The sequence below is a fragment of the Amia ocellicauda genome, unplaced genomic scaffold (assembly GCF_036373705.1).
Source record: "Amia ocellicauda isolate fAmiCal2 unplaced genomic scaffold, fAmiCal2.hap1 HAP1_SCAFFOLD_64, whole genome shotgun sequence".
NCBI classification, from domain to species: Eukaryota; Metazoa; Chordata; class Actinopteri; order Amiiformes; family Amiidae; genus Amia; species Amia ocellicauda.
Genome location: NW_027102994.1, coordinates 180,001 through 207,500, shown reverse-complemented (window position 1 = coordinate 207,500; position 27,500 = coordinate 180,001). Strand labels below are relative to the sequence as shown.

The 27,500-nt window shown below is 43.4% G+C and overlaps 21 non-coding genes and 2 pseudogenes across 21 annotated transcripts; all 23 read right to left on the bottom strand.

The window, feature by feature from the left end:
- Positions 1 to 683: 683 nt before the first annotated feature.
- On the bottom strand, positions 684 to 812 carry LOC136740736 (uncharacterized; annotated as a pseudogene).
- Positions 813 to 1,878: 1,066 nt separating this feature from the next.
- LOC136740447 (5S ribosomal RNA) lies at positions 1,879 to 1,997 on the bottom strand. The gene has a single exon (XR_010813282.1). It is a non-coding gene; the product is annotated as a 5S ribosomal RNA (ribosomal RNA).
- A 1,055-nt stretch (positions 1,998 to 3,052) lies between these two features.
- Positions 3,053 to 3,171, bottom strand: LOC136740446 (5S ribosomal RNA). The gene has a single exon (XR_010813281.1). It is a non-coding gene; the product is annotated as a 5S ribosomal RNA (ribosomal RNA).
- A 1,055-nt stretch (positions 3,172 to 4,226) lies between these two features.
- Positions 4,227 to 4,345, bottom strand: LOC136740282 (5S ribosomal RNA). Its single transcript, XR_010813120.1, has one exon. It is a non-coding gene; the product is annotated as a 5S ribosomal RNA (ribosomal RNA).
- Positions 4,346 to 5,411: 1,066 nt separating this feature from the next.
- On the bottom strand, positions 5,412 to 5,530 carry LOC136740554 (5S ribosomal RNA). The gene has a single exon (XR_010813383.1). It is a non-coding gene; the product is annotated as a 5S ribosomal RNA (ribosomal RNA).
- Positions 5,531 to 6,596: 1,066 nt separating this feature from the next.
- On the bottom strand, positions 6,597 to 6,715 carry LOC136740626 (5S ribosomal RNA). The gene has a single exon (XR_010813451.1). It is a non-coding gene; the product is annotated as a 5S ribosomal RNA (ribosomal RNA).
- A 1,066-nt stretch (positions 6,716 to 7,781) lies between these two features.
- On the bottom strand, positions 7,782 to 7,900 carry LOC136740541 (5S ribosomal RNA). The gene has a single exon (XR_010813370.1). It is a non-coding gene; the product is annotated as a 5S ribosomal RNA (ribosomal RNA).
- A 1,066-nt stretch (positions 7,901 to 8,966) lies between these two features.
- LOC136740540 (5S ribosomal RNA) lies at positions 8,967 to 9,085 on the bottom strand. The gene has a single exon (XR_010813369.1). It is a non-coding gene; the product is annotated as a 5S ribosomal RNA (ribosomal RNA).
- Positions 9,086 to 10,151: 1,066 nt separating this feature from the next.
- Positions 10,152 to 10,270, bottom strand: LOC136740553 (5S ribosomal RNA). The gene has a single exon (XR_010813382.1). It is a non-coding gene; the product is annotated as a 5S ribosomal RNA (ribosomal RNA).
- Positions 10,271 to 11,336: 1,066 nt separating this feature from the next.
- On the bottom strand, positions 11,337 to 11,455 carry LOC136740281 (5S ribosomal RNA). Its single transcript, XR_010813119.1, has one exon. It is a non-coding gene; the product is annotated as a 5S ribosomal RNA (ribosomal RNA).
- A 1,056-nt stretch (positions 11,456 to 12,511) lies between these two features.
- LOC136740280 (5S ribosomal RNA) lies at positions 12,512 to 12,630 on the bottom strand. The gene has a single exon (XR_010813118.1). It is a non-coding gene; the product is annotated as a 5S ribosomal RNA (ribosomal RNA).
- A 1,066-nt stretch (positions 12,631 to 13,696) lies between these two features.
- On the bottom strand, positions 13,697 to 13,815 carry LOC136740476 (5S ribosomal RNA). The gene has a single exon (XR_010813309.1). It is a non-coding gene; the product is annotated as a 5S ribosomal RNA (ribosomal RNA).
- Positions 13,816 to 14,870: 1,055 nt separating this feature from the next.
- LOC136740445 (5S ribosomal RNA) lies at positions 14,871 to 14,989 on the bottom strand. The gene has a single exon (XR_010813280.1). It is a non-coding gene; the product is annotated as a 5S ribosomal RNA (ribosomal RNA).
- Positions 14,990 to 16,045: 1,056 nt separating this feature from the next.
- LOC136740279 (5S ribosomal RNA) lies at positions 16,046 to 16,164 on the bottom strand. Its single transcript, XR_010813117.1, has one exon. It is a non-coding gene; the product is annotated as a 5S ribosomal RNA (ribosomal RNA).
- A 1,066-nt stretch (positions 16,165 to 17,230) lies between these two features.
- On the bottom strand, positions 17,231 to 17,349 carry LOC136740278 (5S ribosomal RNA). The gene has a single exon (XR_010813116.1). It is a non-coding gene; the product is annotated as a 5S ribosomal RNA (ribosomal RNA).
- Positions 17,350 to 18,405: 1,056 nt separating this feature from the next.
- On the bottom strand, positions 18,406 to 18,524 carry LOC136740506 (5S ribosomal RNA). Its single transcript, XR_010813337.1, has one exon. It is a non-coding gene; the product is annotated as a 5S ribosomal RNA (ribosomal RNA).
- A 1,066-nt stretch (positions 18,525 to 19,590) lies between these two features.
- Positions 19,591 to 19,709, bottom strand: LOC136740444 (5S ribosomal RNA). The gene has a single exon (XR_010813279.1). It is a non-coding gene; the product is annotated as a 5S ribosomal RNA (ribosomal RNA).
- Positions 19,710 to 20,775: 1,066 nt separating this feature from the next.
- Positions 20,776 to 20,894, bottom strand: LOC136740276 (5S ribosomal RNA). The gene has a single exon (XR_010813114.1). It is a non-coding gene; the product is annotated as a 5S ribosomal RNA (ribosomal RNA).
- Positions 20,895 to 21,960: 1,066 nt separating this feature from the next.
- LOC136740275 (5S ribosomal RNA) lies at positions 21,961 to 22,079 on the bottom strand. Its single transcript, XR_010813113.1, has one exon. It is a non-coding gene; the product is annotated as a 5S ribosomal RNA (ribosomal RNA).
- Positions 22,080 to 23,135: 1,056 nt separating this feature from the next.
- On the bottom strand, positions 23,136 to 23,254 carry LOC136740274 (5S ribosomal RNA). The gene has a single exon (XR_010813112.1). It is a non-coding gene; the product is annotated as a 5S ribosomal RNA (ribosomal RNA).
- Positions 23,255 to 24,309: 1,055 nt separating this feature from the next.
- Positions 24,310 to 24,428, bottom strand: LOC136740271 (5S ribosomal RNA). The gene has a single exon (XR_010813109.1). It is a non-coding gene; the product is annotated as a 5S ribosomal RNA (ribosomal RNA).
- Positions 24,429 to 25,483: 1,055 nt separating this feature from the next.
- On the bottom strand, positions 25,484 to 25,592 carry LOC136740724 (uncharacterized; annotated as a pseudogene).
- A 1,066-nt stretch (positions 25,593 to 26,658) lies between these two features.
- Positions 26,659 to 26,777, bottom strand: LOC136740346 (5S ribosomal RNA). Its single transcript, XR_010813181.1, has one exon. It is a non-coding gene; the product is annotated as a 5S ribosomal RNA (ribosomal RNA).
- Between the last annotated feature and the right edge of the window lie 723 nt (positions 26,778 to 27,500).

Here is a 27,500-nt window from a genome sequence, read left to right as displayed (position 1 = left end):
TGTGTGCATTCATCCTGTTGTCATTTTGTTTTGAAAGCAGAAGAATCATTCAACAGGTTGCTGAGACAAATGTAAACCAGTAAAACATATGAAGAGAAACAAACCTTGAATATAAGTTCAGTTGTTTAAACATTTGACAAACTATGGTGAGGGGGTAAGAAAACACACAAATCCAGCAGCTCCTGTATTTCAATACACCAGAACCCAATATTATTGGCGAGTCGGGTAGTCCATCATCACAGTTCGAGGGCAGGCATCATTTCAGTAATTTCATCCCGTTGCATTCACATCCGTGCCTTGAATGAGATTGAATGTGATCTTTGCTCTCAAGTATGTTCCCAAGTTTTACACTTTCGTGCTTTGCATGAATGGGAATGGAACCGTGTGTGTTGAATGAGGCTCCTTGTGAGCACTGAACTTTGTCCGGTGGAGTTCCTTTTTGTGTTGCTGTAATTGTGTCATTTCTCGATGAGAAAGATTAGGCAACATTTAGTCACTTCTAGCCATGATGCTCAATTTATTTATGAATGTACCCTAGTTACTAGGGACCGTTTACGTTGGAGAACAAGATCTATTGTATGCCTGTGTATTTGGGGAAGTCAAATCTGAAATAATGATGAAATTGCGTGTATCCAAAGTTAAAACTCGTGATTTGTCGCCCTCTGGTGTGTAAAAGATGCAAAAGCTTGCAGCTCCTGGTATTCCCAGGCGGTCTCCCATCCAAGTACTGACCAGGCCCGAGCCTGCTTAGCTTCCGAGATCGGACGAGATCGGACGAGATCGGGCGTATTCAGGCTAGTATGGCCGTAAGCCAGGGAGGCTGTCCCTGACGCTCTACTTAAAGGGAAGGCAATATCCGTTTCTGCCGTTCATACTTACAGTTGAACTGTCTCTCTACTCTAAAGCCCGGGACACACCAGCGCGCCGCAGACAGTCCCTGCTAACACGCCACGTTGTGGCAACATTGTGGCAACGTTGTGCGTTAGCTGGGGTGCCACACCAGACCGGAAATATATTTTACAAAACGAACACATTCTCTTGATAAAACAGCTGTAATTGAGTGCCTGACACGCCAGTCAAGCGCAATCTTGAGAAGGTGTGCATTTCAGTAAGGATTTCAATTGACATGCAGTATGAAACTGAAAGGAGGTTGCATCACTATGATGCATAACATTGCATGTATTGTATTTTCAAGTGTGTGCATTCATCCTGTTGTCATTTTGTTTTGAAAGCAGAAGAATCATTCAACAGGTTGCTGAGACAAATGTAAACCAGTAAAACAAATGAAGAGAAACAAACCTTGAATATAAGTTCAGTTGTTTAAACATTTGACAAACTATGGTGAGGGGGTAAGAAAACACACAAATCCAGCAGCTCCTGTATTTCAATACACCAGAACCCAATATTATTGGCGAGTCGGGTAGTCCATCATCACAGTTCGAGGGCAGGCATCATTTCAGTAATTTCATCCCGTTGCATTCACATCCGTGCCTTGAATGAGATTGAATGTGATCTTTGCTCTCAAGTATTTTCCCAAGTTTTACACTTTCGTGCTTTGCATGAATGGGAATGGAACCGTGTGTGTTGAATGAGGCTCCTTGTGAGCACTGAACTTTGTCCGGTGGAGTTCCTTTTTGTGTTGCTGTAATTGTGTCATTTCTCGATGAGAAAGATTAGGCAACATTTAGTCACTTCTAGCCATGTTGCTCAATTTATTTACGAATGTACACTAGTTACTAGGGACCGTTTACGTTGGAGAACAAGATCTATTCTATGCCTGTGTATTTGGGGAAGTCAAATCTGAAATAATGATGAAATTGCGTGTATCCAAAGTTAAAACTCGTGATTTGTCGCCCTCTGGTGTGTAAAAGATGCAAAAGCTTACAGCACCTGGTATTCCCAGGCGGTCTCCCATGCAAGTACTGACCAGGCCCGAGCCTGCTTAGCTTCCGAGATCGGACGAGATCGGGCGTATTCAGGCTAGTATGGCCGTAAGCCAGGGAGGCTGTCCCTGACCCTCTACTTAAAGGGAAGGCAATATCCGTTTCTGCCGCTCATACTTGCAATTGAACTGTCTCTCTACTCTAAAGTCCGGGACACACCAGCGCGCCGCAGACAGTCCCTGCTAACACGAAACGTTGTGGCAACGTTGTGCGTTAGCTGGGGTGCCACACCAGACCGGAACTATATATTACAAAACGAACACATTGTCTTGATAAAACAGCTGTAATTGAGTGCCTGACACGCCAGTCAAGCGCAATCTTGAGAAGGTGTGCATTTCAGTAAGGATTTCAATTGACATGCAGTATGAAACTGAAAGGAGGTTGCATCACTATGATGCATAACATTGCATGTATTGTATTTTCAAGTGTGTGCATTCATCCTGTTGTCATTTTGTTTTGAAAGCAGAAGAATCATTCAACAGGTTGCTGAGACAAATGTAAACCAGTAAAACATATGAAGAGAAACAAACCTTGAATATAAGTTCAGTTGTTTAAACATTTGACAAACTATGGTGAGGGGGTAAGAAAACACACAAATCCAGCAGCTCCTGTATTTCAATACACCAGAACCCAATATTATTGGCGAGTCGGGTAGTCCATCATCACAGTTCGAGGGCAGGCATCATTTCAGTAATTTCATCCCGTTGCATTCACATCCGTGCCTTGAATGAGATTGAATGTGATCTTTGCTCTCAAGTATGTTCCCAAGTTTTACACTTTCGTGCTTTGCATGAATGGGAATGGAACCGTGTGTGTTGAATGAGGCTCCTTGTGAGCACTGAACTTTGTCCGGTGGAGTTCCTTTTTGTGTTGCTGTAATTGTGTCATTTCTCGATGAGAAAGATTAGGCAACATTTAGTCACTTCTAGCCATGATGCTCAATTTATTTACGAATGTACACTAGTTACTAGGGACCGTTTACGTTGGAGAACAAGATCTATTCTATGCCTGTGTATTTGGGGAAGTCAAATCTGAAATAATGATGAAATTGCGTGTATCCAAAGTTAAAACTCGTGATTTGTCGCCCTCTGGTGTGTAAAAGATGCAAAAGCTTACAGCACCTGGTATTCCCAGGCGGTCTCCCATGCAAGTACTGACCAGGCCCGAGCCTGCTTAGCTTCCGAGATCGGACGAGATCGGGCGTATTCAGGCTAGTATGGCCGTAAGCCAGGGAGGCTGTCCCTGACCCTCTACTTAAAGGGAAGGCAATATCCGTTTCTGCCGCTCATACTTGCAATTGAACAGTCTCTCTACTCTAAAGTCCGGGACACACCAGCGCGCCGCAGACAGTCCCTGCTAACACGAAACGTTGTGGCAACGTTGTGCGTTAGCTGGGGTGCCACACCAGACCGGAACTATATATTACAAAACGAACACATTGTCTTGATAAAACAGCTGTAATTGAGTGCCTGACACGCCAGTCAAGCGCAATCTTGAGAAGGTGTGCATTTCAGTAAGGATTTCAATTGACATGCAGTATGAAACTGAAAGGAGGTTGCATCACTATGATGCATAACATTGCATGTATTGTATTTTCAAGTGTGTGCATTCATCCTGTTGTCATTTTGTTTTGAAAGCAGAAGAATCATTCAACAGGTTGCTGAGACAAATGTAAACCAGTAAAACATATGAAGAGAAACAAACCTTGAATATAAGTTCAGTTGTTTAAACATTTGACAAACTATGGTGAGGGGGTAAGAAAACACACAAATCCAGCAGCTCCTGTATTTCAATACACCAGAACCCAATATTATTGGCGAGTCGGGTAGTCCATCATCACAGTTCGAGGGCAGGCATCATTTCAGTAATTTCATCCCGTTGCATTCACATCCGTGCCTTGAATGAGATTGAATGTGATCTTTGCTCTCAAGTATGTTCCCAAGTTTTACACTTTCGTGCTTTGCATGAATGGGAATGGAACCGTGTGTGTTGAATGAAGCTCCTTGTGAGCACTGAACTATGTCCGGTGGAGTTCCTTTTTGTGTTGCTGTAATTGTGTCATTTCTCGATGAGAAAGATTAGGCAACATTTAGTCACTTCTAGCCATGATGCTCAATTTATTTACGAATGTACCCTAGTTACTAGGGACCGTTTACGTTGGAGAACAAGATCTATTGTATGCCTGTGTATTTGGGGAAGTCAAATCTGAAATAATGATGAAATTGCGTGTATCCAAAGTTAAAACTCGTGATTTGTCGCCCTCTGGTGTGTAAAAGATGCAAAAGCTTACAGCACCTGGTATTCCCAGGCGGTCTCCCATCCAAGTACTGACCAGGCCCGAGCCTGCTTAGCTTCCGAGATCGGACGAGATCGGGCGTATTCAGGCTAGTATGGCCGTAAGCCAGGGAGGCTGTCCCTGACGCTCTACTTAAAGGGAAGGCAATATCCGTTTCTGCCGTTCATACTTACAGTTGAACTGTCTCTCTACTCTAAAGCCCGGGACACACCAGCGCGCCGCAGACAGTCCCTGCTAACACGCCACGTTGTGGCAACATTGTGGCAACGTTGTGCGTTAGCTGGGGTGCCACACCAGACCGGAACTATATATTACAAAACGAACACATTCTCTTGATAAAACAGCTGTAATTGAGTGCCTGACACGCCAGTCAAGCGCAATCTTGAGAAGGTGTGCATTTCAGTAAGGATTTCAATTGACATGCAGTATGAAACTGAAAGGAGGTTGCATCACTATGATGCATAACATTGCATGTATTGTATTTTCAAGTGTGTGCATTCATCCTGTTGTCATTTTGTTTTGAAAGCAGAAGAATCATTCAACAGGTTGCTGAGACAAATGTAAACCAGTAAAACATATGAAGAGAAACAAACCTTGAATATAAGTTCAGTTGTTTAAACATTTGACAAACTATGGTGAGGGGGTAAGAAAACACACAAATCCAGCAGCTCCTGTATTTCAATACACCAGAACCCAATATTATTGGCGAGTCGGGTAGTCCATCATCACAGTTCGAGGGCAGGCATCATTTCAGTAATTTCATCCCGTTGCATTCACATCCGTGCCTTGAATGAGATTGAATGTGATCTTTGCTCTCAAGTATGTTCCCAAGTTTTACACTTTCGTGCTTTGCATGAATGGGAATGGAACCGTGTGTGTTGAATGAGGCTCCTTGTGAGCACTGAACTTTGTCCGGTGGAGTTCCTTTTTGTGTTGCTGTAATTGTGTCATTTCTCGATGAGAAAGATTAGGCAACATTTAGTCACTTCTAGCCATGATGCTCAATTTATTTACGAATGTACCCTAGTTACTAGGGACCGTTTACGTTGGAGAACAAGATCTATTGTATGCCTGTGTATTTGGGGAAGTCAAATCTGAAATAATGATGAAATTGCGTGTATCCAAAGTTAAAACTCGTGATTTGTCGCCCTCTGGTGTGTAAAAGATGCAAAAGCTTACAGCACCTGGTATTCCCAGGCGATCTCCCATCCAAGTACTGACCAGGCCCGAGCCTGCTTGGCTTCCGAGATCGGACGAGATCGGGCGTATTCAGGCTAGTATGGCCGTAAGCCAGGGAGGCTGTCCCTGACGCTCTACTTAAAGGGAAGGCAATATCCGTTTCTGCCGCTCATACTTGCAAATTAACTGTCTCTCTACTCTAAAGTCCGGGACACACCAGCGCGCCGCAGACAGTCCCTGCTAACACGAAACGTTGTGGCAACATTGTGGCAACGTTGTGCGTTAGCTGGGGTGCCACACCAGACCGGAACTATATATTACAAAACGAACACATTGTATTGATAAAACAGCTGTAATTGAGTGCCTGACACGCCAGTCAAGCGCAATCTTGAGAAGGTGTGCATTTCAGTAAGGATTTCAATTGACATGCAGTATGAAACTGAAAGGAGGTTGCATCACTATGATGCATAACATTGCATGTATTGTATTTTCAAGTGTGTGCATTCATCCTGTTGTCATTTTGTTTTGAAAGCAGAAGAATCATTCAACAGGTTGCTGAGACAAATGTAAACCAGTAAAACATATGAAGAGAAACAAACCTTGAATATAAGTTCAGTTGTTTAAACATTTGACAAACTATGGTGAGGGGGTAAGAAAACACACAAATCCAGCAGCTCCTGTATTTCAATACACCAGAACCCAATATTATTGGCGAGTCGGGTAGTCCATCATCACAGTTCGAGGGCAGGCATCATTTCAGTAATTTCATCCCGTTGCATTCTCATCCGTGCCTTGAATGAGATTGAATGTGATCTTTGCTCTCAAGTATGTTCCCAAGTTTTACACTTTCGTGCTTTGCATGAATGGGAATGGAACCGTGTGTGTTGAATGAGGCTCCTTGTGAGCACTGAACTTTGTCCGGTGGAGTTCCTTTTTGTGTTGCTGTAATTGTGTCATTTCTCGATGAGAAAGATTAGGCAACATTTAGTCACTTCTAGCCATGATGCTCAATTTATTTACGAATGTACCCTAGTTACTAGGGACCGTTTACGTTGGAGAACAAGATCTATTGTATGCCTGTGTATTTGGGGAAGTCAAATCTGAAATAATGATGAAATTGCGTGTATCCAAAGTTAAAACTAGTGATTTGTCGCCCTCTGGTGTGTAAAAGATGCAAAAGCTTACAGCACCTGGTATTCCCAGGCGGTCTCCCATGCAAGTACTGACCAGGCCCGAGCCTGCTTAGTTTCCGAGATCGGACGAGATCGGGCGTATTCAGGCTAGTATGGCCGTAAGCCATGGAGGCTGTCCCTGACGCTCTACTTAAAGGGAAGGCAATATTCATTTCCGCCGTTCATACTTACAGTTGAACTGTCTCTCTACTCTAAAGCCCGGGACACACCAGCGCGCCGCAGACAGTCCCTGCTAACACGCCACGTTGTGGCAACATTGTGGCAACGTTGTGCGTTAGCTGGGGTGCCACACCAGACCGGAACTATATATTACAAAACGAACACATTGTCTTGATAATACAGCTGTAATTGAGTGCCTGACACGCCAGTCAAGCGCAATCTTGAGAAGGTGTGCATTTCAGTAAGGATTTCAATTGACATGCAGTATGAAACTGAAAGGAGGTTGCATCACTATGATGCATAACATTGCATGTATTGTATTTTCAAGTGTGTGCATTCATCCTGTTGTCATTTTGTTTTGAAAGCAGAAGAATCATTCAACAGGTTGCTGAGACAAATGTAAACCAGTAAAACATATGAAGAGAAACAAACCTTGAATATAAGTTCAGTTGTTTAAACATTTGACAAACTATGGTGAGGGGGTAAGAAAACACACAAATCCAGCAGCTCCTGTATTTCAATACACCAGAACCCAATATTATTGGCGAGTCGGGTAGTCCATCATCACAGTTCGAGGGCAGGCATCATTTCAGTAATTTCATCCCGTTGCATTCACATCCGTGCCTTGAATGAGATTGAATGTGATCTTTGCTCTCAAGTATGTTCCCAAGTTTTACACTTTCGTGCTTTGCATGAATGGGAATGGAACCGTGTGTGTTGAATGAGGCTCCTTGTGAGCACTGAACTTTGTCCGGTGGAGTTCCTTTTTGTGTTGCTGTAATTGTGTCATTTCTCGATGAGAAAGATTAGGCAACATTTAGTCACTTCTAGCCATGATGCTCAATTTATTTACGAATGTACCCTAGTTACTAGGGACCGTTTACGTTGGAGAACAAGATCTATTGTATGCCTGTGTATTTGGGGAAGTCAAATCTGAAATAATGATGAAATTGCGTGTATCCAAAGTTAAAACTCGTGATTTGTCGCCCTCTGGTGTGTAAAAGATGCAAAAGCTTACAGCACCTGGTATTCCCAGGCGGTCTCCCATGCAAGTACTGACCAGGCCCGAGCCTGCTTAGCTTCCGAGATCGGACGAGATCGGGCGTATTCAGACTAGTATGGCCGTAAGCCAGGAATGCTGTCCCTGACGCTCTACTTAAAGGGAAGGCAATATCCGTTTCTGCCGTTCATACTTACAGTTGAACTGTCTCTCTACTCTAAAGCCCGGGACACACCAGCGCGCCGCAGACAGTCCCTGCTAACACGCCACGTTGTGGCAACATTGTGGCAACGTTGTGCGTTAGCTGGGGTGCCACACCAGACCGGAACTATATTTTACAAAACGAACACATTGTCTTGATAATACAGCTGTAATTGAGTGCCTGACACGCCAGTCAAGCGCAATCTTGAGAAGGTGTGCATTTCAGTAAGGATTTCAATTGACATGCAGTATGAAACTGAAAGGAGGTTGCATCACTATGATGCATAACATTGCATGTATTGTATTTTCAAGTGTGTGCATTCATCCTGTTGTCATTTTGTTTTGAAAGCAGAAGAATCATTCAACAGGTTGCTGAGACAAATGTAAACCAGTAAAACATATGAAGAGAAACAAACCTTGAATATAAGTTCAGTTGTTTAAACATTTGACAAACTATGGTGAGGGGGTAAGAAAACACACAAATCCAGCAGCTCCTGTATTTCAATACACCAGAACCCAATATTATTGGCGAGTCGGGTAGTCCATCATCACAGTTCGAGGGCAGGCATCATTTCAGTAATTTCATCCCGTTGCATTCACATCCGTGCCTTGAATGAGATTGAATGTGATCTTTGCTCTCAAGTATGTTCCCAAGTTTTACACTTTCGTGCTTTGCATGAATGGGAATGGAACCGTGTGTGTTGAATGAGGCTCCTTGTGAGCACTGAACTTTGTCCGGTGGAGTTCCTTTTTGTGTTGCTGTAATTGTGTCATTTCTCGATGAGAAAGATTAGGCAACATTTAGTCACTTCTAGCCATGATGCTCAATTTATTTACGAATGTACCCTAGTTACTAGGGACCGTTTACGTTGGAGAACAAGATCTATTGTATGCCTGTGTATTTGGGGAAGTCAAATCTGAAATAATGATGAAATTGCGTGTATCCAAAGTTAAAACTCGTGATTTGTCGCCCTCTGGTGTGTAAAAGATGCAAAAGCTTACAGCACCTGGTATTCCCAGGCGGTCTCCCATGCAAGTACTGACCAGGCCCGAGCCTGCTTAGCTTCCGAGATCGGACGAGATCGGGCGTATTCAGACTAGTATGGCCGTAAGCCAGGAATGCTGTCCCTGACGCTCTACTTAAAGGGAAGGCAATATCCGTTTCTGCCGTTCATACTTACAGTTGAACTGTCTCTCTACTCTAAAGCCCGGGACACACCAGCGCGCCGCAGACAGTCCCTGCTAACACGCCACGTTGTGGCAACATTGTGGCAACGTTGTGCGTTAGCTGGGGTGCCACACCAGACCGGAACTATATTTTACAAAACGAACACATTGTCTTGATAATACAGCTGTAATTGAGTGCCTGACATGCCAGTCAAGCGCAATCTTGAGAAGGTGTGCATTTCAGTAAGGATTTCAATTGACATGCAGTATGAAACTGAAAGGAGGTTGCATCACTATGATGCATAACATTGCATGTATTGTATTTTCAAGTGTGTGCATTCATCCTGTTGTCATTTTGTTTTGAAAGCAGAAGAATCATTCAACAGGTTGCTGAGACAAATGTAAACCAGTAAAACATATGAAGAGAAACAAACCTTGAATATAAGTTCAGTTGTTTAAACATTTGACAAACTATGGTGAGGGGGTAAGAAAACACACAAATCCAGCAGCTCCTGTATTTCAATACACCAGAACCCAATATTATTGGCGAGTCGGGTAGTCCATCATCACAGTTCGAGGGCAGGCATCTTTTCAGTAATTTCATCCCGTTGCATTCACATCCGTGCCTTGAATGAGATTGAATGTGATCTTTGCTCTCAAGTATGTTCCCAAGTTTTACACTTTCGTGCTTTGCATGAATGGGAATGGAACCGTGTGTGTTGAATGAGGCTCCTTGTGAGCACTGATCTTTGTCCGGTGGAGTTCCTTTTTGTGTTGCTGTAATTGTGTCATTTCTCGATGAGAAAGATTAGGCAACATTTAGTCACTTCTAGCCATGATGCTCAATTTATTTACGAATGTACCCTAGTTACTAGGGACCGTTTACGTTGGAGAACAAGATCTATTGTATGCCTGTGTATTTGGGGAAGTCAAATCTGAAATAATGATGAAATTGCGTGTATCCAAAGTTAAAACTCGTGATTTGTCGCCCTCTGGTGTGTAAAAGATGCAAAAGCTTACAGCACCTGGTATTCCCAGGCGATCTCCCATCCAAGTACTGACCAGGCCCGAGCCTGCTTGGCTTCCGAGATCGGACGAGATCGGGCGTATTCAGGCTAGTATGGCCGTAAGCCAGGGAGGCTGTCCCTGACGCTCTACTTAAAGGGAAGGCAATATCCGTTTCTGCCGCTCATACTTGCAAATTAACTGTCTCTCTACTCTAAAGTCCGGGACACACCAGCGCGCCGCAGACAGTCCCTGCTAACACGAAACGTTGTGGCAACATTGTGGCAACGTTGTGCGTTAGCTGGGGTGCCACACCAGACCGGAACTATATTTTACAAAACGAACACATTGTCTTGATAATACAGCTGTAATTGAGTGCCTGACATGCCAGTCAAGCGCAATCTTGAGAAGGTGTGCATTTCAGTAAGGATTTCAATTGACATGCAGTATGAAACTGAAAGGAGGTTGCATCACTATGATGCATAACATTGCATGTATTGTATTTTCAAGTGTGTGCATTCATCCTGTTGTCATTTTGTTTTGAAAGCAGAAGAATCATTCAACAGGTTGCTGAGACAAATGTAAACCAGTAAAACATATGAAGAGAAACAAACCTTGAATATAAGTTCAGTTGTTTAAACATTTGACAAACTATGGTGAGGGGGTAAGAAAACACACAAATCCAGCAGCTCCTGTATTTCAATACACCAGAACCCAATATTATTGGCGAATCGGGTAGTCCATCATCACAGTTCGAGGGCAGGCATCTTTTCAGTAATTTCATCCCGTTGCATTCACATCCGTGCCTTGAATGAGATTGAATGTGATCTTTGCTCTCAAGTATGTTCCCAAGTTTTACACTTTCGTGCTTTGCATGAATGGGAATGGAACCGTGTGTGTTGAATGAGGCTCCTTGTGAGCACTGATCTTTGTCCGGTGGAGTTCCTTTTTGTGTTGCTGTAATTGTGTCATTTCTCGATGAGAAAGATTAGGCAACATTTAGTCACTTCTAGCCATGATGCTCAATTTATTTACGAATGTACCCTAGTTACTAGGGACCGTTTACGTTGGAGAACAAGATCTATTGTATGCCTGTGTATTTGGGGAAGTCAAATCTGAAATAATGATGAAATTGCGTGTATCCAAAGTTAAAACTCGTGATTTGTCGCGCTCTGGTGTGTAAAAGATGCAAAAGCTTACAGCACCTGGTATTCCCAGGCGGTCTCCCATCCAAGTACTGACCAGGCCCGAGCCTGCTTAGCTTCCGAGATCGGACGAGATCGGGCGTATTCAGGCTAGTATGGCCGTAAGCCAGGGAGGCTGTCCCTGACGCTCTACTTAAAGGGATGGCAATATCCGTTTCTGCCGTTCATACTTACAGTTGAACTGTCTCTCTACTCTAAAGCCCGGGACACACCAGCGCGCCGCAGACAGTCCCTGCTAATATGCCACGTTGTGGCAACGTTGTGCGTTAGCTGGGGTGCCACACCAGACCGGAACTATATTTTACAAAACGAACACATTTGTCTTGATAAAACAGCTGTAATTGAGTGCCTGACACGCCAGTCAAGCGCAATCTTGAGAAGGTGTGCATTTCAGTAAGGATTTCAATTGACATGCAGTATGAAACTGAAAGGAGGTTGCATCACTATGATGCATAACATTGCATGTATTGTATTTTCAAGTGTGTGCATTCATCTTGTTGTCATTTTGTTTTGAAAGCAGAAGAATCATTCAACAGGTTGCTGAGACAAATGTAAACCAGTAAAACATATGAAGAGAAACAAACCTTGAATATAAGTTCAGTTGTTTAAACATTTGACAAACTATGGTGAGGGGGTAAGAAAACACACAAATCCAGCAGCTCCTGTATTTCAATACACCAGAACCCAATATTATTGGCGAGTCGGGTAGTCCATCATCACAGTTCGAGGGCAGGCATCATTTCAGTAATTTCATCCCGTTGCATTCACATCCGTGCCTTGAATGAGATTGAATGTGATCTTTGCTCTCAAGTATGTTCCCAAGTTTTACACTTTCGTGCTTTGCATGAATGGGAATGGAACCATGTGTGTTGAATGAGGCTCCTTGTGAGCACTGAACTTTGTCCGGTGGAGTTCCTTTTTGTGTTGCTGTAATTGTGTCATTTCTCGATGAGAAAGATTAGGCAACATTTAGTCACTTCTAGCCATGATGCTCAATTTATTTATGAATGTACCCTAGTTACTAGGGACCGTTTACGTTGGAGAACAAGATCTATTGTATGCCTGTGTATTTGGGGAAGTCAAATATGAAATAATGATGAAATTGCGTGTATCCAAAGTTAAAACTTGTGATTTGTCGCCCTCTGGTGTGTAAAAGATGCAAAAGCTTACAGCACCTGGTATTCCCAGGCGGTCTCCCATCCAAGTACTGACCAGGCCCGAGCCTGCTTAGCTTCCGAGATCGGACGAGATCGGGCGTATTCAGGCTAGTATGGCCGTAAGCCAGGGAGGCTGTCCCTGACGCTCTACTTAAAGGGAAGGCAATATCCGTTTCTGCCGTTCATACTTACAGTTGAACTGTCTCTCTACTCTAAAGCCCGGGACACACCAGCGCGCCGCAGACAGTCCCTGCTAACACGCCACGTTGTGGCAACATTGTGGCAACGTTGTGCGTTAGCTGGGGTGCCACACCAGACCGGAAATATATATTACAAAACGAACACATTCTCTTGATAAAACAGCTGTAATTGAGTGCCTGACACGCCAGTCAAGCGCAATCTTGAGAAGGTGTGCATTTCAGTAAGGATTTCAATTGACATGCAGTATGAAACTGAAAGGAGGTTGCATCACTATGATGCATAACATTGCATGTATTGTATTTTCAAGTGTGTGCATTCATCCTGTTGTCATTTTGTTTTGAAAGCAGAAGAATCATTCAACAGGTTGCTGAGACAAATGTAAACCAGTAAAACATATGAAGAGAAACAAACCTTGAATATAAGTTCAGTTGTTTAAACATTTGACAAACTATGGTGAGGGGGTAAGAAAACACACAAATCCAGCAGCTCCTGTATTTCAATACACCAGAACCCAATATTATTGGCGAGTCGGGTAGTCCATCATCACAGTTCGAGGGCAGGCATCATTTCAGTAATTTCATCCCGTTGCATTCACATCCGTGCCTTGAATGAGATTGAATGTGATCTTTGCTCTCAAGTATGTTCCCAAGTTTTACATTTTCGTGCTTTGCATGAATGGGAATGGAACCGTGTGTGTTGAATGAGGCTCCTTGTGAGCACTGAACTTTGTCCGGTGGAGTTCCTTTTTGTGTTGCTGTAATTGTGTCATTTCTCGATGAGAAAGATTAGGCAACATTTAGTCACTTCTAGCCATGATGCTCAATTTATTTACGAATGTACACTAGTTTCTAGGGACCGTTTACGTTGGAGAACAAGATCTATTCTATGCCTGTGTATTTGGGGAAGTCAAATCTGAAATAATGATGAAATTGCGTGTATCCAAAGTTAAAACTCGTGATTTGTCGCCCTCTGGTGTGTAAAAGATGCAAAAGCTTACAGCACCTGGTATTCCCAGGCAGTCTCCCATCCAAGTACTGACCAGGCCCGAGCCTGCTTAGCTTCCGAGATCGGACGAGATCGGGCGTATTCAGGCTAGTATGGCCGTAAGCCAGGGAGGCTGTCCCTGACGCCCTACTTAAAGGGAAGGCAATATCCGTTTCTTCCGCTCATACTTGCAATTGAACTGTCTCTCTACTCTAAAGTCCGGGACACACCAGCGCGCCGCAGACAGTCCCTGCTAACACGAAACGTTGTGGCAACGTTGTGCGTTAGCTGGGGTGCCACACCAGACCGGAACTATATATTACAAAACGAACACATTGTCTTGATAAAACAGCTGTAATTGAGTGCCTGACACGCCAGTCAAGTGCAATCTTGAGAAGGTGTGCATTTCAGTAAGGATTTCAATTGACATGCAGTATGAAACTGAAAGGAGGTTGCATCACTATGATGCATAACATTGCATGTATTGTATTTTCAAGTGTGTGCATTCATCCTGTTGTCATTTTGTTTTGAAAGCAGAAGAATCATTCAACAGGTTGCTGAGACAAATGTAAACCAGTAAAACATATGAAGAGAAACAAACCTTGAATATAAGTTCAGTTGTTTAAACATTTGACAAACTATGGTGAGGGGGTAAGAAAACACACAAATCCAGCAGCTCCTGTATTTCAATACACCAGAACCCAATATTATTGGCGAGTCGGGTAGTCCATCATCACAGTTCGAGGGCAGGCATCATTTCAGTAATTTCATCCCGTTGCATTCACATCCGTGCCTTGAATGAGATTGAATGTGATCTTTGCTCTCAAGTATGTTCCCAAGTTTTACACTTTCGTGCTTTGCATGAATGGGAATGGAACCGTGTGTGTTGAATGAAGCTCCTTGTGAGCACTGAACTTTGTCCGGTGGAGTTCCTTTTTGTGTTGCTGTAATTGTGTCATTTCTCGATGAGAAAGATTAGGCAACATTTAGTCACTTCTAGCCATGATGCTCAATTTATTTACGAATGTACCCTAGTTACTAGGGACCGTTTACGTTGGAGAACAAGATCTATTGTATGCCTGTGTATTTGGGGAAGTCAAATCTGAAATAATGATGAAATTGCGTGTATCCAAAGTTAAAACTCGTGATTTGTCGCCCTCTGGTGTGTAAAAGATGCAAAAGCTTACAGCACCTGGTATTCCCAGGCGGTCTCCCATGCAAGTACTGACCAGGCCCGAGCCTGCTTAGCTTCCGAGATCGGACGAGATCGGGCGTATTCAGGCTAGTATGGCCGTAAGCCAGGGAGGCTGTCCCTGACGCTCTACTTAAAGGGAAGGCAATATCCGTTTCTGCCGTTCATACTTACAGTTGAACTGTCTCTCTACTCTAAAGCCCGGGACACACCAGCGCGCCGCAGACAGTCCCTGCTAATATGCCACGTTGTGGCAACGTTGTGCGTTAGCTGGGGTGCCACACCAGACCGGAACTATATTTTACAAAACGAACACATTTGTCTTGATAAAACAGCTGTAATTGAGTGCCTGACACGCCAGTCAAGCGCAATCTTGAGAAGGTGTGCATTTCAGTAAGGATTTCAATTGACATGCAGTATGAAACTGAAAGGAGGTTGCATCACTATGATGCATAACATTGCATGTATTGTATTTTCAAGTGTGTGCATTCATCCTGTTGTCATTTTGTTTTGAAAGCAGAAGAATCATTCAACAGGTTGCTGAGACAAATGTAAACCAGTAAAACATATGAAGAGAAACAAACCTTGAATATAAGTTCAGTTGTTTAAACATTTGACAAACTATGGTGAGGGGGTAAGAAAACACACAAATCCAGCAGCTCCTGTATTTCAATACACCAGAACCCAATATTATTGGCGAGTCGGGTAGTCCATCATCACAGTTCGAGGGCAGGCATCATTTCAGTAATTTCATCCCGTTGCATTCACATCCGTGCCTTGAATGAGATTGAATGTGATCTTTGCTCTCAAGTATGTTCCCAAGTTTTACACTTTCGTGCTTTACATGAATGGGAATGGAACCGTGTGTGTTGAATGAGGCTCCTTGTGAGCACTGAACTTTGTCCGGTGGAGTTCCTTTTTGTGTTGCTGTAATTGTGTCATTTCTCGATGAGAAAGATTAGGCAACATTTAGTCACTTCTAGCCATGATGCTCAATTTATTTACGAATGTACCCTAGTTACTAGGGACCGTTTACGTTGGAGAACAAGATCTATTGTATGCCTGTGTATTTGGGGAAGTCAAATCTGAAATAATGATGAAATTGCGTGTATCCAAAGTTAAAACTCGTGATTTGTCGCGCTCTGGTGTGTAAAAGATGCAAAAGCTTACAGCACCTGGTATTCCCAGGCGGTCTCCCATCCAAGTACTGACCAGGCCCGAGCCTGCTTAGCTTCCGAGATCGGACGAGATCGGGCGTATTCAGGCTAGTATGGCCGTAAGCCAGGGAGGCTGTCCCTGACGCTCTACTTAAAGGGAAGGCAATATCCGTTTCTGCCGTTCATACTTACAGTTGAACTGTCTCTCTACTCTAAAGCCCGGGACACACCAGCGCGCCGCAGACAGTCCCTGCTAACACGCCACGTTGTGGCAACATTGTGGCAACGTTGTGCGTTAGCTGGGGTGCCACACCAGACCGGAACTATATATTACAAAACGAACACATTGTCTTGATAAAACAGCTGTAATTGAGTGCCTGACACGCCAGTCAAGCGCAATCTTGAGAAGGTGTGCATTTCAGTAAGGATTTCAATTGACATGCAGTATGAAACTGAAAGGAGGTTGCATCACTATGATGCATAACATTGCATGTATTGTATTTTCAAGTGTGTGCATTCATCCTGTTGTCATTTTGTTTTGAAAGCAGAAGAATCATTCAACAGGTTGCTGAGACAAATGTAAACCAGTAAAACATATGAAGAGAAACAAACCTTGAATATAAGTTCAGTTGTTTAAACATTTGACAAACTATGGTGAGGGGGTAAGAAAACACACAAATCCAGCAGCTCCTGTATTTCAATACACCAGAACCCAATATTATTGGCGAGTCGGGTAGTCCATCATCACAGTTCGAGGGCAGGCATCATTTCAGTAATTTCATCCCGTTGCATTCACATCCGTGCCTTGAATGAGATTGAATGTGATCTTTGCTCTCAAGTATGTTCCCAAGTTTTACACTTTCGTGCTTTGCATGAATGGGAATGGAACCGTGTGTGTTGAATGAGGCTCCTTGTGAGCACTGAACTTTGTCCGGTGGAGTTCCTTCTTGTGTTGCTGTAATTGTGTCATTTCTCGATGAGAAAGATTAGGCAACATTTAGTCACTTCTTGCCATGATGCTCAATTTATTTACGAATGTACCCTAGTTACTAGGGACCGTTTACGTTGGAGAACAAGATCTATTGTATGCCTGTGTATTTGGGGAAGTCAAATCTGAAATAATGATGAAATTGCGTGTATCCAAAGTTAAAACTCGTGATTTGTCGCCCTCTGGTGTGTAAAAGATGCAAAAGCTTACAGCACCTGGTATTCCCAGGCGGTCTCCCATCCAAGTACTGACCAGGCCCGAGCCTGCTTAGCTTCCGAGATCGGACGAGATCGGGCGTATTCAGGCTAGTATGGCCGTAAGCCAGGGAGGCTGTCCCTGACGCTCTACTTAAAGGGAAGGCAATATCCGTTTCTGCCGTTCATACTTACAGTTGAACTGTCTCTCTACTCTAAAGCCCGGGACACACCAGCGCGCCGCAGACAGTCCCTGCTAATATGCCACGTTGTGGCAACGTTGTGCGTTAGCTGGGGTGCCACACCAGACCGGAACTATATTTTACAAAACGAACACATTTGTCTTGATAAAACAGCTGTAATTGAGTGCCTGACACGCCAGTCAAGCGCAATCTTGAGAAGGTGTGCATTTCAGTAAGGATTTCAATTGACATGCAGTATGAAACTGAAAGGAGGTTGCATCACTATGATGCATAACATTGCATGTATTGTATTTTCAAGTGTGTGCATTCATCCTGTTGTCATTTTGTTTTGAAAGCAGAAGAATCATTCAACAGGTTGCTGAGACAAATGTAAACCAGTAAAACATATGAAGAGAAACAAACCTTGAATATAAGTTCAGTTGTTTAAACATTTGACAAACTATGGTGAGGGGGTAAGAAAACACACAAATCCAGCAGCTCCTGTATTTCAATACACCAGAACCCAATATTATTGGCGAGTCGGGTAGTCCATCATCACAGTTCGAGGGCAGGCATCATTTCAGTAATTTCATCCCGTTGCATTCACATCCGTGCCTTGAATGAGATTGAATGTGATCTTTGCTCTCAAGTATGTTCCCAAGTTTTACACTTTCGTGCTTTACATGAATTGGAATGGAACCGTGTGTGTTGAATGAGGCTCCTTGTGAGCACTGATCTTTGTCCGGTGGAGTTCCTTTTTGTGTTGCTGTAATTGTGTCATTTCTCGATGAGAAAGATTAGGCAACATTTAGTCACTTCTAGCCATGATGCTCAATTTATTTACGAATGTACCCTAGTTACTAGGGACCGTTTACGTTGGAGAACAAGATCTATTGTATGCCTGTGTATTTGGGGAAGTCAAATCTGAAATAATGATGAAATTGCGTGTATCCAAAGTTAAAACTCGTGATTTGTCGCGCTCTGGTGTGTAAAAGATGCAAAATCTTACAGCACCTGGTATTCCCAGGCGGTCTCCCATCCAAGTACTGACCAGGCCCGAGCCTGCTTAGCTTCCGAGATCGGACGAGATCGGGCGTATTCAGGCTAGTATGGCCGTAAGCCAGGGAGGCTGTCCCTGACGCTCTACTTAAAGGGAAGGCAATATCCGTTTCTGCCGTTCATACTTACAGTTGAACTGTCTCTCTACTCTAAAGCCCGGGACACACCAGCGCGCCGCAGACAGTCCCTGCTAACACGCCACGTTGTGGCAACATTGTGGCAACGTTGTGCGTTAGCTGGGGTGCCACACCAGACCGGAACTATATATTACAATACGAACACATTGTCTTGATAATACAGCTGTAATTGAGTGCCTGACACGCCAGTCAAGCTCAATCTTGAGAAGGTGTGCATTTCAATAAGGATTTCAATTGACATACAGTATGAAACTGAAAGGAGGTTGCATCACTATGATGCATAACATTGCATGTATTGTATTTTCAAGTGTGTGCATTCATCCTGTTGTCATTTTGTTTTGAAAGCAGAAGAATCATTCAACAGGTTGCTGAGACAAATGTAAACCAGTAAAACATATGAAGAGAAACAAACCTTGAATATAAGTTCAGTTGTTTAAACATTTGACAAACTATGGTGAGGGGGTAAGAAAACACACAAATCCAGCAGCTCCTGTATTTCAATACACCAGAACCCAATATTATTGGCGAGTCGGGTAGTCCATCATCACAGTTCGAGGGCAGGCATCATTTCAGTAATTTCATCCCGTTGCATTCACATCCGTGCCTTGAATGAGATTGAATGTAATCTTTGCTCTCAAGTATGTTCCCAAGTTTTACACTTTCGTGCTTTGCATGAATGGGAATGGAACCGTGTGTGTTGAATGAGGCTCCTTGTGAGCACTGAACTTTGTCCGGTGGAGTTCCTTTTTGTGTTGCTGTAATTGTGTCATTTCTCGATGAGAAAGATTAGGCAACATTTAGTCACTTCTAGCCATGATGCTCAATTTATTTACGAATGTACCCTAGTTACTAGGGACCGTTTACGTTGGAGAACAAGATCTATTGTATGCCTGTGTATTTGGGGAAGTCAAATCTGAAATAATGATGAAATTGCGTGTATCCAAAGTTAAAACTCGTGATTTGTCGCCCTCTGGTGTGTAAAAGATGCAAAAGCTTACAGCACCTGGTATTCCCAGGCGGTCTCCCATGCAAGTACTGACCAGGCCCGAGCCTGCTTAGCTTCCGAGATCGGACGAGATCGGGCGTATTCAGGCTAGTATGGCCGTAAGCCAGAAATGCTGTCCCTGACGCTCTACTTAAAGGGAAGGCAATATCCGTTTCTGCCGTTCATACTTACAGTTGAACTGTCTCTCTACTCTAAAGCCCGGGACACACCAGCGCGCCGCAGACAGTCCCTGCTAACACGCCACGTTGTGGCAACATTGTGGCAACGTTGTGCGTTAGCTGGGGTGCCACACCAGACCGGAACTATATTTTACAAAACGAACACATTGTCTTGATAATACAGCTGTAATTGAGTGCCTGACATGCCAGTCAAGCGCAATCTTGAGAAGGTGTGCATTTCAGTAAGGATTTCAATTGACATGCAGTATGAAACTGAAAGGAGGTTGCATCACTATGATGCATAACATTGCATGTATTGTATTTTCAAGTGTGTGCATTCATCCTGTTGTCATTTTGTTTTGAAAGCAGAAGAATCATTCAACAGGTTGCTGAGACAAATGTAAACCAGTAAAACATATGAAGAGAAACAAACCTTGAATATAAGTTCAGTTGTTTAAACATTTGACAAACTATGGTGAGGGGGTAAGAAAACACACAAATCCAGCAGCTCCTGTATTTCAATACACCAGAACCCAATATTATTGGCGAGTCGGGTAGTCCATCATCACAGTTCGAGGGCAGGCATCTTTTCAGTAATTTCATCCCGTTGCATTCACATCCGTGCCTTGAATGAGATTGAATGTGATCTTTGCTCTCAAGTATGTTCCCAAGTTTTACACTTTCGTGCTTTGCATGAATGGGAATGGAACCGTGTGTGTTGAATGAGGCTCCTTGTGAGCACTGAACTTTGTCCGTTGGAGTTCCTTTTTGTGTTGCTGTAATTGTGTCATTTCTCGATGAGAAAGATTAGGCAACATTTAGTCACTTCTAGCCATGATGCTCAATTTATTTACGAATGTACCCTAGTTACTAGGGACCGTTTACGTTGGAGAACAAGATCTATTGTATGCCTGTGTATTTGGGGAAGTCAAATCTGAAATAATGATGAAATTGCGTGTATCCAAAGTTAAAACTCGTGATTTGTCGCGCTCTGGTGTGTAAAAGATGCAAAAGCTTACAGCACCTGGTATTCCCAGGCGGTCTCCCATCCAAGTACTGACCAGGCCCGAGCCTGCTTAGCTTCCGAGATCGGACGAGATCGGGCGTATTCAGGCTAGTATGGCCGTAAGCCATGAATGCTGTCCCTGACGCTCTACTTAAAGGGAAGGCAATATCCGTTTCTGCCGTTCATACTTACAGTTGAACTGTCTCTCTACTCTAAAGCCCGGGACACACCAGCGCGCCGCAGACAGTCCCTGCTAACACGCCACGTTGTGGCAACATTGTGGCAACGTTGTGCGTTAGCTGGGGTGCCACACCAGACCGGAACTATATATTACAAAACGAACACATTGTCTTGATAATACAGCTGTAATTGAGTGCCTGACATGCCAGTCAAGCGCAATCTTGAGAAGGTGTGCATTTCAGTAAGGATTTCAATTGACATGCAGTATGAAACTGAAAGGAGGTTGCATCACTATGATGCATAACATTGCATGTATTGTATTTTCAAGTGTGTGCATTCATCCTGTTGTCATTTTGTTTTGAAAGCAGAAGAATCATTCAACAGGTTGCTGAGACAAATGTAAACCAGTAAAACATATGAAGAGAAACAAACCTTGAATATAAGTTCAGTTGTTTAAACATTTGACAAACTATGGTGAGGGGGTAAGAAAACACACAAATCCAGCAGCTCCTGTATTTCAATACACCAGAACCCAATATTATTGGCGAGTCGGGTAGTCCATCATCACAGTTCGAGGGCAGGCATCTTTTCAGTAATTTCATCCCGTTGCATTCACATCCGTGCCTTGAATGAGATTGAATGTGATCTTTGCTCTCAAGTATGTTCCCAAGTTTTACACTTTCGTGCTTTGCATGAATGGGAATGGAACCGTGTGTGTTGAATGAGGCTCCTTGTGAGCACTGATCTTTGTCCGGTGGAGTTCCTTTTTGTGTTGCTGTAATTGTGTCATTTCTCGATGAGAAAGATTAGGCAACATTTAGTCACTTCTAGCCATGATGCTCAATTTATTTACGAATGTACCCTAGTTACTAGGGACCGTTTACGTTGGAGAACAAGATCTATTGTATGCCTGTGTATTTGGGGAAGTCAAATCTGAAATAATGATGAAATTGCGTGTATCCAAAGTTAAAACTCGTGATTTGTCGCGCTCTGCTGTGTAAAAGATGCAAAAGCTTACAGCACCTGGTATTCCCAGGCGGTCTCCCATCCAAGTACTGACCAGGCCCGAGCCTGCTTAGCTTCCGAGATCGGACGAGATCGGGCGTATTCAGGCTAGTATGGCCGTAAGCCAGGTAGGCTGTCCCTGACGCTCTATTTAAAGGGATGGCAATATCCGTTTCTGCCGTTCATACTTACAGTTGAACTGTCTCTCTACTCTAAAGCCCGGGACACACCAGCGCGCCGCAGACAGTCCCTGCTAATATGCCACGTTGTGGCAACGTTGTGCGTTAGCTGGGGTGCCACACCAGACCGGAACTATATTTTACAAAACGAACACATTTGTCTTGATAAAACAGCTGTAATTGAGTGCCTGACACGCCAGTCAAGCGCAATCTTGAGAAGGTGTGCATTTCAGTAAGGATTTCAATTGACATGCAGTATGAAACTGAAAGGAGGTTGCATCACTATGATGCATAACATTGCATGTATTGTATTTTCAAGTGTGTGCATTCATCCTGTTGTCATTTTGTTTTGAAAGCAGAAGAATCATTCAACAGGTTGCTGAGACAAATGTAAACCAGTAAAACATATGAAGAGAAACAAACCTTGAATATAAGTTCAGTTGTTTAAACATTTGACAAACTATGGTGAGGGGGTAAGAAAACACACAAATCCAGCAGCTCCTGTATTTCAATACACCAGAACCCAATATTATTGGCGAGTCGGGTAGTCCATCATCACAGTTCGAGGGCAGGCATCATTTCAGTAATTTCATCCCGTTGCATTCACATCCGTGCCTTGAATGAGATTGAATGTGATCTTTGCTCTCAAGTATGTTCCCAAGTTTTACACTTTCGTGCTTTGCATGAATGGGAATGGAACCGTGTGTGTTGAATGAGGCTCCTTGTGAGCACTGATCTTTGTCCGGTGGAGTTCCTTTTTGTGTTGCTGTAATTGTGTCATTTCTCGATGAGAAAGATTAGGCAACATTTAGTCACTTCTAGCCATGATGCTCAATTTATTTACGAATGTACCCTAGTTACTAGGGACCGTTTACGTTGGAGAACAAGATCTATTGTATGCCTGTGTATTTGGGGAAGTCAAATCTGAAATAATGATGAAATTGCGTGTATCCAAAGTTAAAACTCGTGATTTGTCGCGCTCTGGTGTGTAAAAGATGCAAAAGCTTACAGCACCTGGTATTCCCAGGCGGTCTCCCATCCAAGTACTGACCAGGCCCGAGCCTGCTTAGCTTCCGAGATCGGACGAGATCGGGCGTATTCAGGCTAGTATGGCCGTAAGCCAGGGAGGCTGTCCCTGACGCTCTACTTAAAGGGATGGCAATATCCGTTTCTGCCGTTCATACTTACAGTTGAACTGTCTCTCTACTCTAAAGCCCGGGACACACCAGCGCGCCGCAGACAGTCCCTGCTAATATGCCACGTTGTGGCAACGTTGTGCGTTAGCTGGGGTGCCACACCAGACCGGAACTATATTTTACAAAACGAACACATTGTCTTGATAAAACAGCTGTAATTGAGTGCCTGACACGCCAGTCAAGCGCAATCTTGAGAAGGTGTGCATTTCAGTAAGGATATCAATTGACATGCAGTATGAAACTGAAAGGAGGTTGCATCACTATGATGCATAACATTGCATGTATTATATTTTCAAGTGTGTGCATTCATCCTGTTGTCATTTTGTTTTGAAAGCAGAAGAATCATTCAACAGGTTGCTGAGACAAATGTAAACCAGTAAAACATATGAAGAGAAACAAACCTTGAATATAAGTTCAGTTGTTTAAACATTTGACAAACTATGGTGAGGGGGTAAGAAAACACACAAATCCAGCAGCTCCTGTATTTCAATACACCAGAAGCCAATATTATTGGCGAGTCGGGTAGTCCATCATCACAGTTCGAGGGCAGGCATCATTTCAGTAATTTCATCCCGTTGCATTCACATCCGTGCCTTGATTGAGATTGAATGTGATCATTGCTCTCAAGTATGTTCCCAAGTTTTACACTTTCGTGCTTTGCATGAATGGGAATGGAACCGTGTGTGTTGAATGAGGCTCCTTGTGAGCACTGAACTTTGTCCGGTGGAGTTCCTTTTTGTGTTGCTGTAATTGTGTCATTTCTCGATGAGAAAGATTAGGCAACATTTAGTCACTTCTAGCCATGATGCTCAATTTATTTACGAATGTACCCTAGTAACTAGGGACCGTTTACGTTGGAGAACAAGATCTATTGTATGCCTGTGTATTTGGGGAAGTCAAATCTGAAATAATGATGAAATTGCGTGTATCCAAAGTTAAAACTCGTGATTTGTCGCCCTCTGGTGTGTAAAAGATGCAAAAGCTTACAGCACCTGGTATTCCCAGGCGGTCTCCCATCCAAGTACTAACCAGGCCTGAGCCTGCTTAGCTTCCGAGATCGGACGAGATCGGGCGTATTCAGGCTAGTATGGCCGTAAGCCAGGGAGGCTGTCCTTGACCCTCTACTTAAAGGGAAGGCAATATCCGTTTCTGCCGCTCATACTTGCAGTTGAACTGTCTCTCTACTCTAAAGTCCGGGACACACCAGCACGCTGCAGACAGTCCCTGCTAACACGAAACGTTGTGGCAACGTTGTGCGTTAGCTGGGGTGCCACACCAGACCGGAACTATATTTTACAAAACGAACACATTGTCTTGATAATACAGCTGTAATTGAGTGCCTGACACGCCAGTCAAGCGCAATCTTGAGAAGGTGTGCATTTCAGTAAGGATTTCAATTGACATGCAGTATGAAACTGAAAGGAGGTTGCATCACTATGATGCATAACATTGCATGTATTGTATTTTCAAGTGTGTGCATTCATCCTGTTGTCATTTTGTTTTGAAAGCAGAAGAATCATTCAACAGGTTGCTGAGACAAATGTAAACCAGTAAAACATATGAAGAGAAACAAACCTTGAATATAAGTTCAGTTGTTTAAACATTTGACAAACTATGGTGAGGGGGTAAGAAAACACACAAATCCAGCAGCTCCTGTATTTCAATACACCAGAACCCAATATTATTGGCGAGTCGGGTAGTCCATCATCACAGTTCGAGGGTAGGCATCATTTCAGTAATTTCATCCCGTTGCATTCACATCCGTGCATTGAATGAGATTGAATGTGATCTTTGCTCTCAAGTATGTTCCCAAGTTTTACACTTTCGTGCTTTGCATGAATGGGAATGGAACCGTGTGTGTTGAATGAGGCTCCTTGTGAGCACTGAACTTTGTCCGGTGGAGTTCCTTTTTGTGTTGCTGTAATTGTATCATTTCTCGATGAGAAAGATTAGGCAACATTTAGTCACTTCTAGCCATGATGCTCAATTTATTTACGAATGTACCCTAGTTACTAGGGACCGTTTACGTTGGAGAACAAGATCTATTGTATGCCTGTGTATTTGGGGAAGTCAAATCTGAAATAATGATGAAATTGCGTGTATCCAAAGTTAAAACTCGTGATTTGTCGCCCTCTGGTGTGTAAAAGATGCAAAAGCTTACAGCACCTGGTATTCCCAGGCGGTCTCCCATCCAAGTACTGACCAGGCCCGAGCCTGCTTAGCTTCCGAGATCGGGCGTATTCAGGCTAGTATGGCCGTAAGCCAGGGAGGCTGTCCCTGACGCTCTACTTAAAGGGAAGGCAATATCCGTTTCTGCCGCTCATACTTGCAAATGAACTGTCTCTCTACTCTAAAGTCCGGGACACACCAGCGCGCCGCAGACAGTCCCTGCTAACACGAAACTTTGTGGCAACGTTGTGGCAACGTTGTGCGTTAGCTGGGGTGCCACACCAGACCGGAACTATATTTTACAAAACGAACACATTGTCTTGATAAAACAGCTGTAATTGAGTGCCTGACACGCCAGTCAAGCGCAATCTTGAGAAGGTGTGCATTTCAGTAAGGATTTCAATTGACATGCAGTTAGAAACTGAAAGGAGGTTGCATCACTATGATGCATAACATTGCATGTATTGTATTTTCAAGTGTGTGCATTCATCCTGTTGTCATTTTGTTTTGAAAGCAGAAGAATCATTCAACAGGTTGCTGAGACAAATGTAAACCAGTAAAACATATGAAGAGAAACAAACCTTGAATATAAGTTCAGTTGTTTAAACATTTGACAAACTATGGTGAGGGGGTAAGAAAACACACAAATCCAGCAGCTCCTGTATTTCAATACACCAGAACCCAATATTATTGGCGAGTCGGGTAGTCCATCATCACAGTTCGAGGGCAGGCATCATTTCAGTAATTTCATCCCGTTGCATTCACATCCGTGCCTTGAATGAGATTGAATGTGATCTTTGCTCTCAAGTATGTTCCCAAGTTTTACACTTTCGTGCTTTGCATGAATGGGAATGGAACCGTGTGTGTTGAATGAGGCTCCTTGTGAGCACTGAACTCTGTCCGGTGGAGTTCCTTTTTGTGTTGCTGTAATTGTGTCATTTCTCGATGAGAAAGATTAGGCAACATTTAGTCACTTCTAGCCATGATGCTCAATTTATTTACGAATGTACCCTAGTTACTAGGGACCGTTTACGTTGGAGAACAAGATCTATTGTATGCCTGTGTATTTGGGGAAGTCAAATCTGAAATAATGATGAAATTGCGTGTATCCAAAGTTAAAACTCGTGATTTGTCGCCCTCTGGTGTGTAAAAGATGCAAAAGCTTACAGCACCTGGTATTCCCAGGTGGTCTCCCATCCAAGTACTGACCAGGCCCGAGCCTGCTTAGCTTCCGAGATCGGACGAGATCGGGCGTATTCAGGCTAGTATGGCCGTAAGCCAGGGAGGCTGTCCCTGACGCTCTACTTAAAGGGAAGGCAATATCCGTTTCTGCCGCTCATACTTGCAGTTGAACTGTCTCTCTACTCTAAAGTCCGGGACACACCAGCGCGCCGCAGACAGTCCCTGCTAACACGAAACGTTGTGGCAACGTTGTGCGTTAGCTGGGGTGCCACACCAGACCGGAACTATATATTACAAAACGAACACATTGTCTTGATAAAACAGCTGTAATTGAGTGCCTGACACGCCAGTCAAGCGCAATCTTGAGAAGGTGTGCATTTCAGTAAGGATTTCAATTGACATGCAGTATGAAACTGAAAGGAGGTTGCATCACTATGATGCATAACATTGCATGTATTGTATTTTCAAGTGTGTGCATTCATCCTGTTGTCATTTTGTTTTGAAAGCTGAAGAATCATTCAACAGGTTGCTGAGACAAATGTAAACCAGTAAAACATATGAAGAGAAACAAACCTTGAATATAAGTTCAGTTGTTTAAACATTTGACAAACTATGGTGAGGGGGTAAGAAAACACACAAATCCAGCAGCTCCTGTATTTCAATACACCAGAACCCAATATTATTGGCGAGTCGGGTAGTCCATCATCACAGTTCGAGGGCAGGCATCATTTCAGTAATTTCATCCCGTTGCATTCACATCCGTGCCTTGAATGAGATTGAATGTGATCTTTGCTCTCAAGTATGTTCCCAAGTTTTACAC